This window comes from Centropristis striata, chromosome 1 (genome assembly GCF_030273125.1).
Source record: "Centropristis striata isolate RG_2023a ecotype Rhode Island chromosome 1, C.striata_1.0, whole genome shotgun sequence".
Lineage (NCBI taxonomy): Eukaryota > Metazoa > Chordata > Actinopteri > Perciformes > Serranidae > Centropristis > Centropristis striata.
In genome coordinates, this window is record NC_081517.1 from 23,760,572 (window position 1) to 23,773,508 (window position 12,937).

Sequence of the window (12,937 nt, forward strand, 5' to 3'; positions counted from 1 at the left end):
CCTCGTAACAAAAAATAAGCTTTTTGAAATTAGCTACTTTTTCACATTTCTGTTTCCAGTCACCCATATTTTTGAAGTAATTTCTTGTCAAAGTCACATGAACACCACACCAGGGTGTTGAGTATGTGTCGCTTAAGGATTTAATGAGTTAATGTGAAGCATAAAGCTGAATATGGGAGATTCTAGAAGATGTAAAGTGTTTGTTACACGGGTGTCACCGTGGGTTGTTATGGGTTAATCAAACAATCAGTGGAAAGTAGAGGTGTAGAGGGCTGATATTTGCGTTTTTTACTTGTATCGGCATCGGCCGATATGTGCGTGCGTTCACCGATCAATGAGCCCATTACACTGAGCCAACAGCAGGTAAAGCTCGGTGCAACATCTATCATTCTCTGGTGAGCTGCTGCTGATACCGGAAAAAAGAAAAACACATCAAATATGTGGATCATCTAAGGCGCCACCACCTCGAGGCCTAGAACAACATACACATTCTTTGCTGTCCAACTGTTAATATGTTTTGTTTGTTTTGTTAATAAATGTTTCTTTTTTTGTTTAAACTGAGACTTGTGTAACATTTGTTATCATTGTGTCATTTTTATCATGTAAATGGAGGGAGAAAAGGCAATATCGGCTTCAAGAATCGACCCAAAAAAATTGGCAATACATATCGGGAATCGGTTAAGACTGATAATACAAAATAATCAGTATCGGCATTAAAAAACCCGTATCAGTCAACCACTAGTGGAAAGTGCCTAATGAAGAAGGAAGGCATAAAAGAAATGGGTAACACTTTACAATAACCATAATTTATAAATGGTTTATTAATGTTTAATCATCATTTATAAACCGTATATAGGCCATTTAGAATGGTAAATACATAATTTATTAATGTTAAACTAACTACATCATTTATAAATGGCAAATAGATGATATGTTAATGTAAGTTTAGAGTTACTTTACCATTAACAAACAATCAAGTTATAATTAATATTTTGTTATTAAAAAATTTTGTTCTCATTTTAACATTTTTAACACCATATTACGTATGTTAATGATGTTGAAATGATTCATATACCTTTAAGAAATTGGTTGAAATCATGTAAAGATTAGATATGTATAGCACTGTATAAACTATATATATAACTATATAAATGGTTAATAATTAGTCTATAAACCATCTATAAACATTACTTAGTTGGTTATTGTAAAGTGTTACCAAGAAATGTAAAAAAGAAATGTATTGAGAAAATAACACATGAATAAATATGTTTGGGGAAATAAATACAGGTGGAATGCAAAAAAGAGCAACAGTAAACTGGTATGTGTTATGCTATGGAAGTGGTTCCTTGGAAAACTTTCATACTTCCGATCCCTAAGAAAATGGGACACTATAGAGTCAAATGCAGGCTGCAGAATGTTCCATCACAACTTTTTTGCTCTTACTCTGATAAATAACACTAGTGCAGTGCCCGTAGGAAGTATGTATTCGTATATTGGGAGATTAAGTCGATTTTTTTCATGGTGAGGTGTAATACTCTTGCGTAGTGTTGGAAAATCGAACCTTGTAGAGCACTTTAAAACTCCTAAAGATGGGTAGGCTAAATAGATTTACATATGAGATGAGTCAGGGTGGAAATCCAGAGTGAATTGTGTTACTGACCAGGTGTAGGCCTATCACACAATGGGGCGGAGCTTCCCTAAAAGGGGCGGAGCTCCCCTAAAAGGCGTCCGATCGGAAACAGTGCAATACCGCAACACGTCCTATGTAAATAAATATATTTTTAAAAAGGTCAGAGGTCAGTCTGACTAATGGTCAGAGAGATATGCCCTGGACACACACACACACACACACACAGACACACACAGACACACACACACACACACACACACACACACACACCCACACACACAGACGCTTCTTGCTTTTATAGAAAGATGATCTTTTTTTAGTTTTCAAACAAACTAGGGCTCATTCATGTCATTTTTTCATTATTGATTCATGTCACAGTTCTTGTGTGGGTTGATCAAATAAAGGTTATGGAAAATGTGTTATGTAGTCTCCAGACCCTCAGTTATTTATTTATCAGTTCAAATGATGGCCCAGCCTGGCCAGCAGCCACAGAGAAAGGGAACCATTAACACAGTATATTGATGAAAGTTGTATTCTTTCTCTACTACCCTCCTCTGTTTTCTTTTCCTGTCTGTGCTCTATTAAATCTTTATTAATTGATTTTTGAGCACAAGAAAGAGGCCTAGATAAACAGTTGCCATCTTATTTTCCTAGCAGAAACATCAGGGGTCATCTTTGTGGCCACCTGTGAAAAAAAAAGCATTTTATCCTTTATTTTGTCCACCAGCTCCTGATAAAAATGACCCAAGACGGTTTTTCCACTAAATGTTTTCCATGTTATGTAGAAAAGTAATGTAGCCTCCACTTGTCTGAGCTTGCATGCTGGTCGAGACTGGACACAATTATGTAGCAAAACAAAACATATTCTGAAGCAAAACCTTCTCAATGGTTTTATTGCAATTTACCATTGCAAATTCATCCTCTGCCTCTTTGGCTCGATGTTCCACATTAAACCAACATCACTGATTGGTCATTGGGTTTGTTGTGGTGCAGCTGACACCTAGGCAACATTTCAGAGTGTGAAAATCTAGCAAAATCTACACAAATAGCATCAGCTCGAGCAAAACTTGAAAATTGTTTAATTAAAGAGAGCTTTAGTCCTTTGTGTCCAGACTGTGCCAAAACATTGTATTTTACATTGAAATCACTGTTTGTTTCTTCGACTTGCTGACCAGGACATCAGATCAGAAAACACTTCTATTTGTTGTTCTAGAAGGCTTTTACAAACAACATTATTGTCGTCTCAAAACATAATTTTCATAAAGTTAATGTGGGTATCCCTATTATATTATTTTCTTTGTGTTTGTACAATTTGTGCAATGCTCTTTGGGTACCCACAAGTCCTTTCTTTACAAACATGCCTGCTTTATGGTGATAACATGCAGTTTAAGCCAAAACCAATGCATCATCTCATGCATTAGGTAAGGGATAGTCCATTAATTAAGTCCATTAATTCCTGGTCATGGACACCTTGAAGGGCATTATCCCGCTTATACCATGGTCACCTGCCAAAGAAAAAAATATAAGAAAATATTTCTAACAAACAACAAGTTTCGCTGGCAAATCCTGAGGGTTTGACCAATATCTGAAACATTCTAATCATTCTAATCCCATTATTTATTATGTAATGGAAACATTGTTCACGACTCCAGTACATAGGATGGGTGTAACATACAATTAAGCAAAGGGAGATTACCTAGTCCACTCAGTTTTGGCTCAGCTGTTAGCCAGGAAGCTAATGTTATGCTAGCAAGATTCAAAGTTGATGAGATTGCGTACAGTGGACAGTAAATGTAATACCACACAATTGTGGTTACTTAACCAACACAGCTTATTGTAAATGGTAAATGGACCTGCACTTATATATCGCTTTTCTAGTCGATTTGCGACCACTCAAAGCTCTTTACACTACAGATTCACATTCATACCGGTGGCAGAGGTTACCGTAAAAGGTGCCACCTGCCACCATTGGGAATTAATTCACACATCAATTTGGGGTTCGGTATCTTGCTCAAGGATACCTCGACATGTAGGCAGCCATGGTCAGGGATCGAACCACCAACCCTTCAATCACTGGACGGACACTCTACCAACTGAGCCCCAGCCACCCACAATTGTGCTTGTCATATACCTATGCCCACCAGTGTGTCAATTGGGGAACTTTGTAGTTCGCTAGACATGAAGAAAAGAGCAGTACCTTAGCCTGCTGGAGCTGTCTGCATTCTCCAGAAATGCCATAGACATTAATATTTATTATATTTGCACAACGTCATTGCTTAAGATGTTTCAGAAACAGAAATGGGAAGGAGTTGAATTGTACAGCTACTGTACAATTCAACTCCTTCCCAATACTGTCTCTACAGTATGTATTCTAGCTCAGACTTTGAATGATGCCTGCAAGCTGGTTGATGTCCCGAAAAATGCTTTTGAAAAGCACTGTAAAACTTAATCACAAAACATCATAGATCACAACTAATAGCATTATTTTAATAAACGCAAAGCACTTAGCAGAAGGCATTTGTGCACACATCTGCACGCATGCGCCAAAAATACACATAATAATGAGTGTTGTATAGAAGGCATTTGTCTTGGGTTAGACTTGTATTGTCAGTTTTTAATTCACATGGCTCATCAGAAAAGCCCTGAAGGTTCTCATCATCATCTCCACCCCAATATATTCTTCACAGGCTCCACAAAATACACACACACACACACACACACACACACACACTAGACAACCATGCATCACATACCAACAGAGGAACCCACATACACACAGAAGTAGGCTATACACAGTTACATGCACAAACTATAAAACACACTACATATTAAATTAAGTAAAATTTATACATAAAGACACACACATAGACACACATTTATTAGGCAGGAACTGTATACGTGTGCAAATATTTAGACTTGCATACACACTTTTGTGCATTACCTCACACACACACACTCACACACACATACACACACACACACACACACACACACACACACACACACTCCCTCTCTGTGTTATTATTGCCTGGCTCCATCTGACTGTGACTAAGTGAAGAGCTGTCTTCATTTGTTTCAATCTGAACCACTAATGTTCCCAGAGCCGTAAGCTAGCACCATAGGTCACACACATTAGTCTGACTGCCTCTGTATGCGCATGTGTGTGTGTATGTATGAGGGGGAAGTGATGTTTAAAGCAAAGCACCCCTTTGCTGTTTTATACTGTTCTATTGCAATATGCGTTAGCATTTTGCTACATGGGTTTCTGTGTGGTTTTAATGATGCCACATTTCATCATCTCAGAGGACTGGGTTTTATGCCTTTCATTGACAAACATCAGGAGCAGAGATGTTTAAAGAGACACTGATGAAAGCAATATAAAATAGCTATGAATATGGAATTTAAGTGTTGTTATCAGCCATTGACACACAGTGGCAGTATCAGTTAGTAAATTGTATACTTAAAGTCCCAGAGAAACATAAGTTGGAGTTGCCCTCCTTTCAGAATGATGGTAATGGTTTGATGGGTAGGCCAGCAGGGACAGACAGTCTTAGTGTCTGCATAGGCATATGGAAAACAGCTCAATTTGATTTACAGAGCCCAGAATCACAAATCAAAAATGTGCCTTAAGGGGCTTTACAGTGTGTACAGCATACAACAACCTCTGTCTTTTGACCCTTACAATGGACAAGGAGAGACTCCTCAAAAAAGCCCTTTAATAGGGGGGGAAAAAGAAGAAACCTCAAGGAGAGCAAAAGAGGCGGGATCCTCCTCCCAGGATGGACAGATCTACCAAACAGACCAACATAGTAAATTACAATACATAGAATGTGAGAGAAGAGGGGGAGGGGAGATGAACAATGACAGCAATGATAGCAGCGAACCTGTCATGATGTCTGTGACTAATGATAGTAGTTTTGGTGCTCGTAAATAGATTCAAATAACAGGTAGTTACAGTAATTGTAGCAGTATTTATAGAATGAATAGGACTAATGGTAAAAGTCATCGTAGCAGTGATTATAACTAGGGCGTGTTAACGCGTTAATTAAGATGAAAAAATTACACAAAAATGAACGCTTTAAAAAAATTGACGCATTTTAATCACACTTATTTTTGCACCGCGGAACGTTTCTCACTGGATGATTATCAGGCGGACCGATTATACTGGAGCACCAACTAGCGTTCATGAGTTCAGACAACAACAAACCACAGTGAACATGAAGGAAGAAGCTGATGAGACGCTTTGGTTGGCCCTGTGGATGATGGGACATTTTGTTACTAAAAACCAACGGATGGAAGCGTCGATAACAGCATGGTTGTGTTGCTATGCAACAAGGAATTCACATATCACCGCAGCACATCGAGCCTCAAGTATCACCTCAATGCTAAACATATAGCAGCTAGCGGCTAGTGTGGTACCTAGCGTGGATTGTGTTTTACTTAAAAAACCAAAGTATTATAGTTTACAGAAGGTCTACCTACCTATAGGCTACCTAACAGTTTTGTTAGGTTTAAACGTTCATAATGAACTTGGTACTTCCCCCTTCCCTTTCCAGCTCCATTGCGTTACTTCAGCCTTTGTGCTATTTATAATTCATACGACCACTAGAGGGTGCCATACAAGAACACACACTATAGCTAACGTTATAGCTAACCATTTAATGAGCTAAGATTCAGCTGTTTTGGCACACACACTGAAACAGCGAGAAGTGAATTTGTTCTTTAACCCATTCTTTGACACACTGGTTAGATGTCTTGCACAAGGGCAAAGAAAACCTGTCAGTCCTGGCATTTGAACCGGCGGTCCTCTGGTTACAAGCCTGATTCCTTGCAGGTACTTATGGGAATGAAAAGCACTGATAACGACCAATCATGTGATAACATCTGTATGTTGATAGCCAGTGTAATAGGCTGATTCAACTGATTGCATTTGTTCGGTTAATTGAAGCCAGATCACGAAAAAAGATACCCTGGGTATGTTGACATTTTGTATTACAGGGCCCAGTTCTAATGACACCATTGGATATGCCATTGGTAAAGAAGGTAAATGTAGCTTCACCTGAGGAGAAACATTTTCCATTTTCACATGGCAAAACTGTCTCATTATCCCAATTCTAATGTATCAAAGAAATAGGTATGTATGAAACATTTTTGGACATTTTATTCATCTCCTGCTGGAAACTGCAAAAAGATCAACAGTGTGTAAGCCACCAGAGGATCCCAAATCTCAGTCCAATAAGCAAACCTATAATGTAAACGTTGTCGCCATAGAACCTCTGGTTCCTGCTTTTTCTCCCAAGTATGTGAGTGTGTGTGGGAGTATGTTTCTTCTCATAAATAAACAGATTTCTGTTTTATGAAACTTTTCCTCTAAAGACTGGTTACCTCTGAGTAAACACAGGCCTGCTTCATTTGTCTGTTCTTATTTCTTCTAAAACTTCATATCATCACAGTATCTGTCTTACAGATGAGAGTGTTACCATGCAGACAGAATACAAGCAAACCCTGTCTCATTGTCAAAGAAATAGATACACCAATACTTTACACTGATCTTAATTATTTGCCTAATTTAGAGAGACCCCAATACCTTCTACTGTCTCCACAAATAGTATAATAAGCATTTTAAAGGTAGTTTAAACCATTTATCCCTTTTATGTTTGTTTTCTGGCCAAGAGTTGGATGTTGTTTGAAGTGTATGGCAGCATTCTTATTCTTGTGGAGTTTTTACACCAGCAGTTTACGCCATCAAACGTTTCCCAGTCAACTCAGGTCTGAGGTATTTTTTATACAGCTGGAGTCTGGTCTGAGTCCCAGGTGTGATGAAATTTTGAATATGCAGATTGTTTTGCGAAAACCATCAGACACCAATATTTGGATTGGATTGTTTTATTATTGCTCAGCAGAAATATAGTGCAAAAGGATAGGAAATCCTTGAAATCACGTATGTGGTTTTAAAAGATGCAGATCCCTGTGTAGAGAAGCACATTGTAAATCAGTGTCTCGTTAAATGTGTGGTCATTGCTTCCTATATTCCTGTCTAATTAAATAAAAGCTTGCTTTTTGTTCAACAGGTGAATTTTTGTACACATTATGAGGACAGGATCAATCCAAATAACCAACTGGAACAAATACACCATCACCTAGGTTTGCCAACCATCTCATATAATATGGAATACAGAATCAATACAGAATCAGAATGTACTGCCCTTTACTGAATCAACATGGTAGATGTGCATATGAGTATACCCAACTGACATGAAAAAATAATTAAATAATAAAGCTGAGAGACATAGCGGAGAAGTGTAAATCTTTGTGGAAGAGAGACGAGTCTGCTGTCACTCAATGTCATTGTTGCCTTATTTACAGAGTCACAGTGAGGGAGAATACCTTTATTCTACCTGCAAAAAGAGAGGTAGGCTACCATGAGTGTCAGTCTTACCAGTGACTATAAGGGCTGTTTCCACTACGGCAAAATACCCGGAATGAGGCAGGTCTCATTTGCCGAAATGCCCCTAATTTGAATACGAGCCATCCAGAGAGGCAAGGAGTCTTTTGACGGGGCTTTTTTCATCCCTGTTGTAGAGCAGGGCCGTTTTTCTCCCCTGAAAAAAGCCCGGTTACTGATTGGATAGATCGCTAAGCAGGATGTGACATAGTACTCGACGCCTCAACAACATGCTCCATTTGCAAAAGCCGGCGAAGCAGTGTTGCCAACTTAGCGAATTTGTTGCTATATTTAGCGACTTTTCAGACCCCTTAGAGACTATTTTTCAAAAAAGCGACTGGTAATAAATCCTGCGATTTTTTCTTGTGTTATTGGAGACTTTTGGAGACTTGTTCTTACTCTTCTTAACAAGCCGCAGGGCCGGTGGCTTGTTAAGAAGAGTAAGAACGAGTCGAAGCGGCACAGTCCTCCTGCAGCAGTCTCTCCCAGCTGCAGAAACAGAGCCGGAGGGGATGTTAACTTCTTTGCATCTAGTCTGCAAATTGCTAATAGGCTAACAGTTAGCTCTGTAGCAGTACAGTGTGCATGTGCTGCTGCTGCAGGAGGTGTTCACTTGGCGATCTGTGTTTGTTTACAACAAGCACCGGACACTCTGTGCACAGTTAGTGATGCCGGTTAATTCACAATTGCTATGTCCCCTGACACCCAAGATATTAAAGGGATATTTCTGTTATTTTATGTGGGGTTGTAGGTTTTTATCCATAGTTGGTGTATTGCTTACAGAAGATGGTGGCAGAAATGCACCCTGTTTGGAAAAAACTTGCAGGGAAGTTGAAATATTGCATAATTAGCCATGCTGCTTTCTTTATGATCAGCTGCTGACGTTGTGCACAGTCAGCAATGGCGGCCACAGTTGCGCCTCCTGTGTTTAATCCGTCAAGACGATCGAAAACCATACGTCTTTAAATCCCCCTGGGGGCTTTTTTTGTAATGGAGACAGCGGACTTTTGAGAGGGTGTGGCCAGAGACTTTCCTGGTGGCCACTATTCCCCCTAAAGGAAACACAGCTTAAAGGTACACATGTACAAGACTATACTCTGTCTGACCTGAAGCAATATTCAGCAGAGACTAGTCCTGTACCGGGGACAAGGACTTAGCTAGAAATCCCAGACTTCCCAGAGGTGGGGTAAAGTTGCCGTTTACTCATGTGTTTACATTTATTATTAGATGGTACTATATTTAGCATCATCATGTGATGTGACTGGCCCAATCTCAAGATACAGAAGTGGACATCAGATTGAAGCAGTGGAGCCCACCCCTCGCCTTAGCACCAGCGTGTGATATAAATTGAACCCTTAAAGCCATGCAATCAAATGTAAAGTATTTCATTCAATTCCCTTTTGTAACTTTACATCCTTCAAATGTTGCATTTCACTGGGGAATGTGTCACAGTACAGAAGCTATAGCCACTCTAACTTCTGTTCACAGGGATTTCAAAGGAAACACTACTTTCTGCATTCATGTGTGAGGTGCGGAATCATCCACTGTGAACATTATTCATAGTGAAACCCGACTGGAGAGCATCACATTGGTTTTGTGTGTGCTTGTTAAGGTACTGTATATGGGTTGCATTGTCCATCCAGAATGTAAGCGAGAGGTTTCTACCCAATGAAATAAAGAGCCTCCAGTTTAATTTTACAGCAAGCTGGTTTAGTTTATGTCCAAGAATGTGACTGTTACTTCGATAAAAACAATGACACATTTAAATCAGGCTGGCAGTCCAAAAACATGCAGCTTAGGTTTAACTGGTGACTCTAAATTACCCATAGGAGTGAATAAGAAGGAGTGAATGGTTGTCTGTGTGTTAGCCCTGTGATATTCTGGAGTCCATGAAAGCGCCGGAGCATGACACCTCATGAAGTTGCAACGTAAAAAAGAAGCAGCATGGAGCCCTGCTGTCAGCTTCGCTCTAAAGTTTTGGCTTTTCCAGAAGTTTCCATGTCCCACTTAGCACATCAACTCTTTTTCTGCAAAGGGTAAAAACCACCTTGACCAAGTATAACATGATATAACAGACATTTTACTGAGATTTTATTGAATTTTGCAGTGTGCATTCAGCATTTTAATGCAATATTTTGTGTTTAATGTTTTTTTTAGTGTTTTTAGATGTTTTTATGTGTTTTTTTGGAGAAAAAAAAATGTGTTTTTTGTTTTTATGTGTGTTTTTGGTGTTTTGGTGTATTTTTGTGTATTTTTTGTGTTTTTATGTTTTTTCTGTATGTTTCTTGTAATTCTTTTGTGTGTTTTATGTTTTTTTGTGTGTGTGGTTTCTGTATTTTTTTTTTCTGTGTTTTTGTGTATTTTTTTGTGTTCAAAATTTTGATCCAGTAAGTCAAATGACAAAATAATATTCAGGTGAGGCTGAAAAAAATTATTCCAAGTCATTTATACAGGTAGAATGAAAAACAGTCAAAACCTACCAAAATAGCCCCAAACTCCAAAGGGTTAAGAATAATGAATGAATGAAGGAAAAACTAATGAATGAATGAATTCTGAATATAGCATTATTATAGTATTTGACAGTTTACTTGTACAAAGCTGCAGTTAGTCGTACAGTAAATTCAGTTTTTGGGCCGTTGGCTCAGAACTTAAAAATGAATACAAAAAAAGCTGCGATCTATACACACACACACACACACACACACACACGCACACACACACACACACACACGCACACCTCTGCTCAGGATGATGACACTGATGAGGAAGCACTAAGCTTCGTTTTACTATTCTGGACTACAGCTCAACAAATCCGCCCAATGTATCACACACACGTAAAGGCACACAAACACACAGGTTGAATAGAGGAAAAGTAAACAAGTTCACACACACACACACACACACACACACACACACACACACACACACACAGACAGACACAAACACACCACTAAAAATATGCACTGCTACAGCCATGCAGCTCTAATGGAATCCCCGTCCAATCTAATTAAAAAAGATGTAGAGATTTTTTGTAGTTTTCTCTCAGCCCTTTCTGATTACACACAGCTTCTGTTTGTTCTGCCTTATACCTGAACAAACAGCACACAAACCCACTCACCTCCCTATGCTTTTAGTAGGAACGGGTCCGCAGGAAGTTGGACTTCTTGATCAATAATTTCCTTCTGTCTCCAACCTCGCTGCCACACCAGCACATGCTTTCATAACTCATTTTAAATTCTCTTTCTCTCTCTCTTGCTTTTTTTTTTTTTTCCTGCCTGCTTTTTACTCCCCTTGCTCTCTCTCTCTCTCTCTCTCTCTCTCACTGTCTTTCCTTATGCCTGGTTTCTCTCTGTGATAGATGTTAACTGGTTGCTTCTTAAATATTTCATGTACAATATGTTTTATTTTTCTTGCAGAATCTACTTTTCTGTTAACTAAATCAATAATTTTGGTGTCTGTTTGTGTGTGTAGCATAGGTAGATTATACAAACTTCTTAAATCCCCTGTCTTGCTTGCATGTCTATCCTTGTTGCTATAGAACACCACAATGATTATAGCCTGTGTGTCTGCTTCATACATTAAAATCAGTTTATTAAATAACAGCATGGTCATTAAGTCTCACCTCATGATTGATTCAGTGCACTTTATCAACTTTAACATGGCAAATCAGGAATGGAACAACAGAGAACGTGTAGCATTTGGAAAAATAAGCAAGCAAATAATACAATTTAATCGATTTCATTATCCAATGTATAAAACAAGATTTTAGAAACCATAACTTTTTATACGTCAATATTGTGATTTACAGGTGCAAAAAAAAAAATGCAACTAACCAAGAACTAATTAGAATAAAATGAGTCTGTTTTGTCTTGATTCAAAAGTCATTGCTTTCTAAAACATTAGTGACGTGATCCTTCATTACCCTCCACACACACACTGTAGTTTTACACAATCACGTACACCAACAAAAATATAAAGTCAACACCAAAGGTGGAATAATCTGCAGCTGAAAATAGTCCCAAACAAATTCACTCTTTGATTCAGTTGGATAAAAAGTACAGTGCCCAGCATTACTGTTTCATATTTCATATCAACATACTTAACACATACAAACTCTAGTTGCACATTTCATTTAATTAAAACCTTATTATGGTTGTACCCTAACTTATAAATGACAAACCAACAAGACCCAGCATTCGTGATATGCACGCTGTTAAGGCTGTGCAATTGGGCAATTAGTTGAAAGGGGTGTGTTAAAAAAATAGCAGTGTCTGCCGTTGACAAAAAACTATTTTGTACAAACTTTTTTGTTTCTAGAATTTAGCAAACCTCTGAATCACTATTGCGGTCTCCTGTACGTTCAGGATTATAGCGTCTTCTTGTTATCTTGCGTGTATACGGCTGGCTCACTACGCTGCCTTTGCGCGCTCCGTGGGAATTGACGCCGGGCAGAGGACGGAGCAAAACCGCGGCAGAAATCCCCAGGAAGAATCTCTGGGCTCACCAGCGCCCCCTACTATGAGGCAAGAGAACTGCCTGCCTCACCTCGTGCCTCCTCACTGCTGTTGTAAGATCACTGAGCACATGAAACAGCTAAATTATGGAAAGTCAGGGCAGCATATATTAAGTGTTTGAAACATTTGATTGGTGACATACAGAGAGAAACTAACACACTCTCTTTGCATGGCAGAGCAGTTTGTGAGGGATTGCTCAATCCAAGGTGGCTCAATTTGCTGCTGCCCACTGCACGTCTCTTCCACTGATTTGAACGGGAAATGCGATTATTAAAAACAATCAAAATTGTTAAAGTTAAATGGAAAATTGGTATATAGTTCAAACCATGTGATAAATATAACCATTTA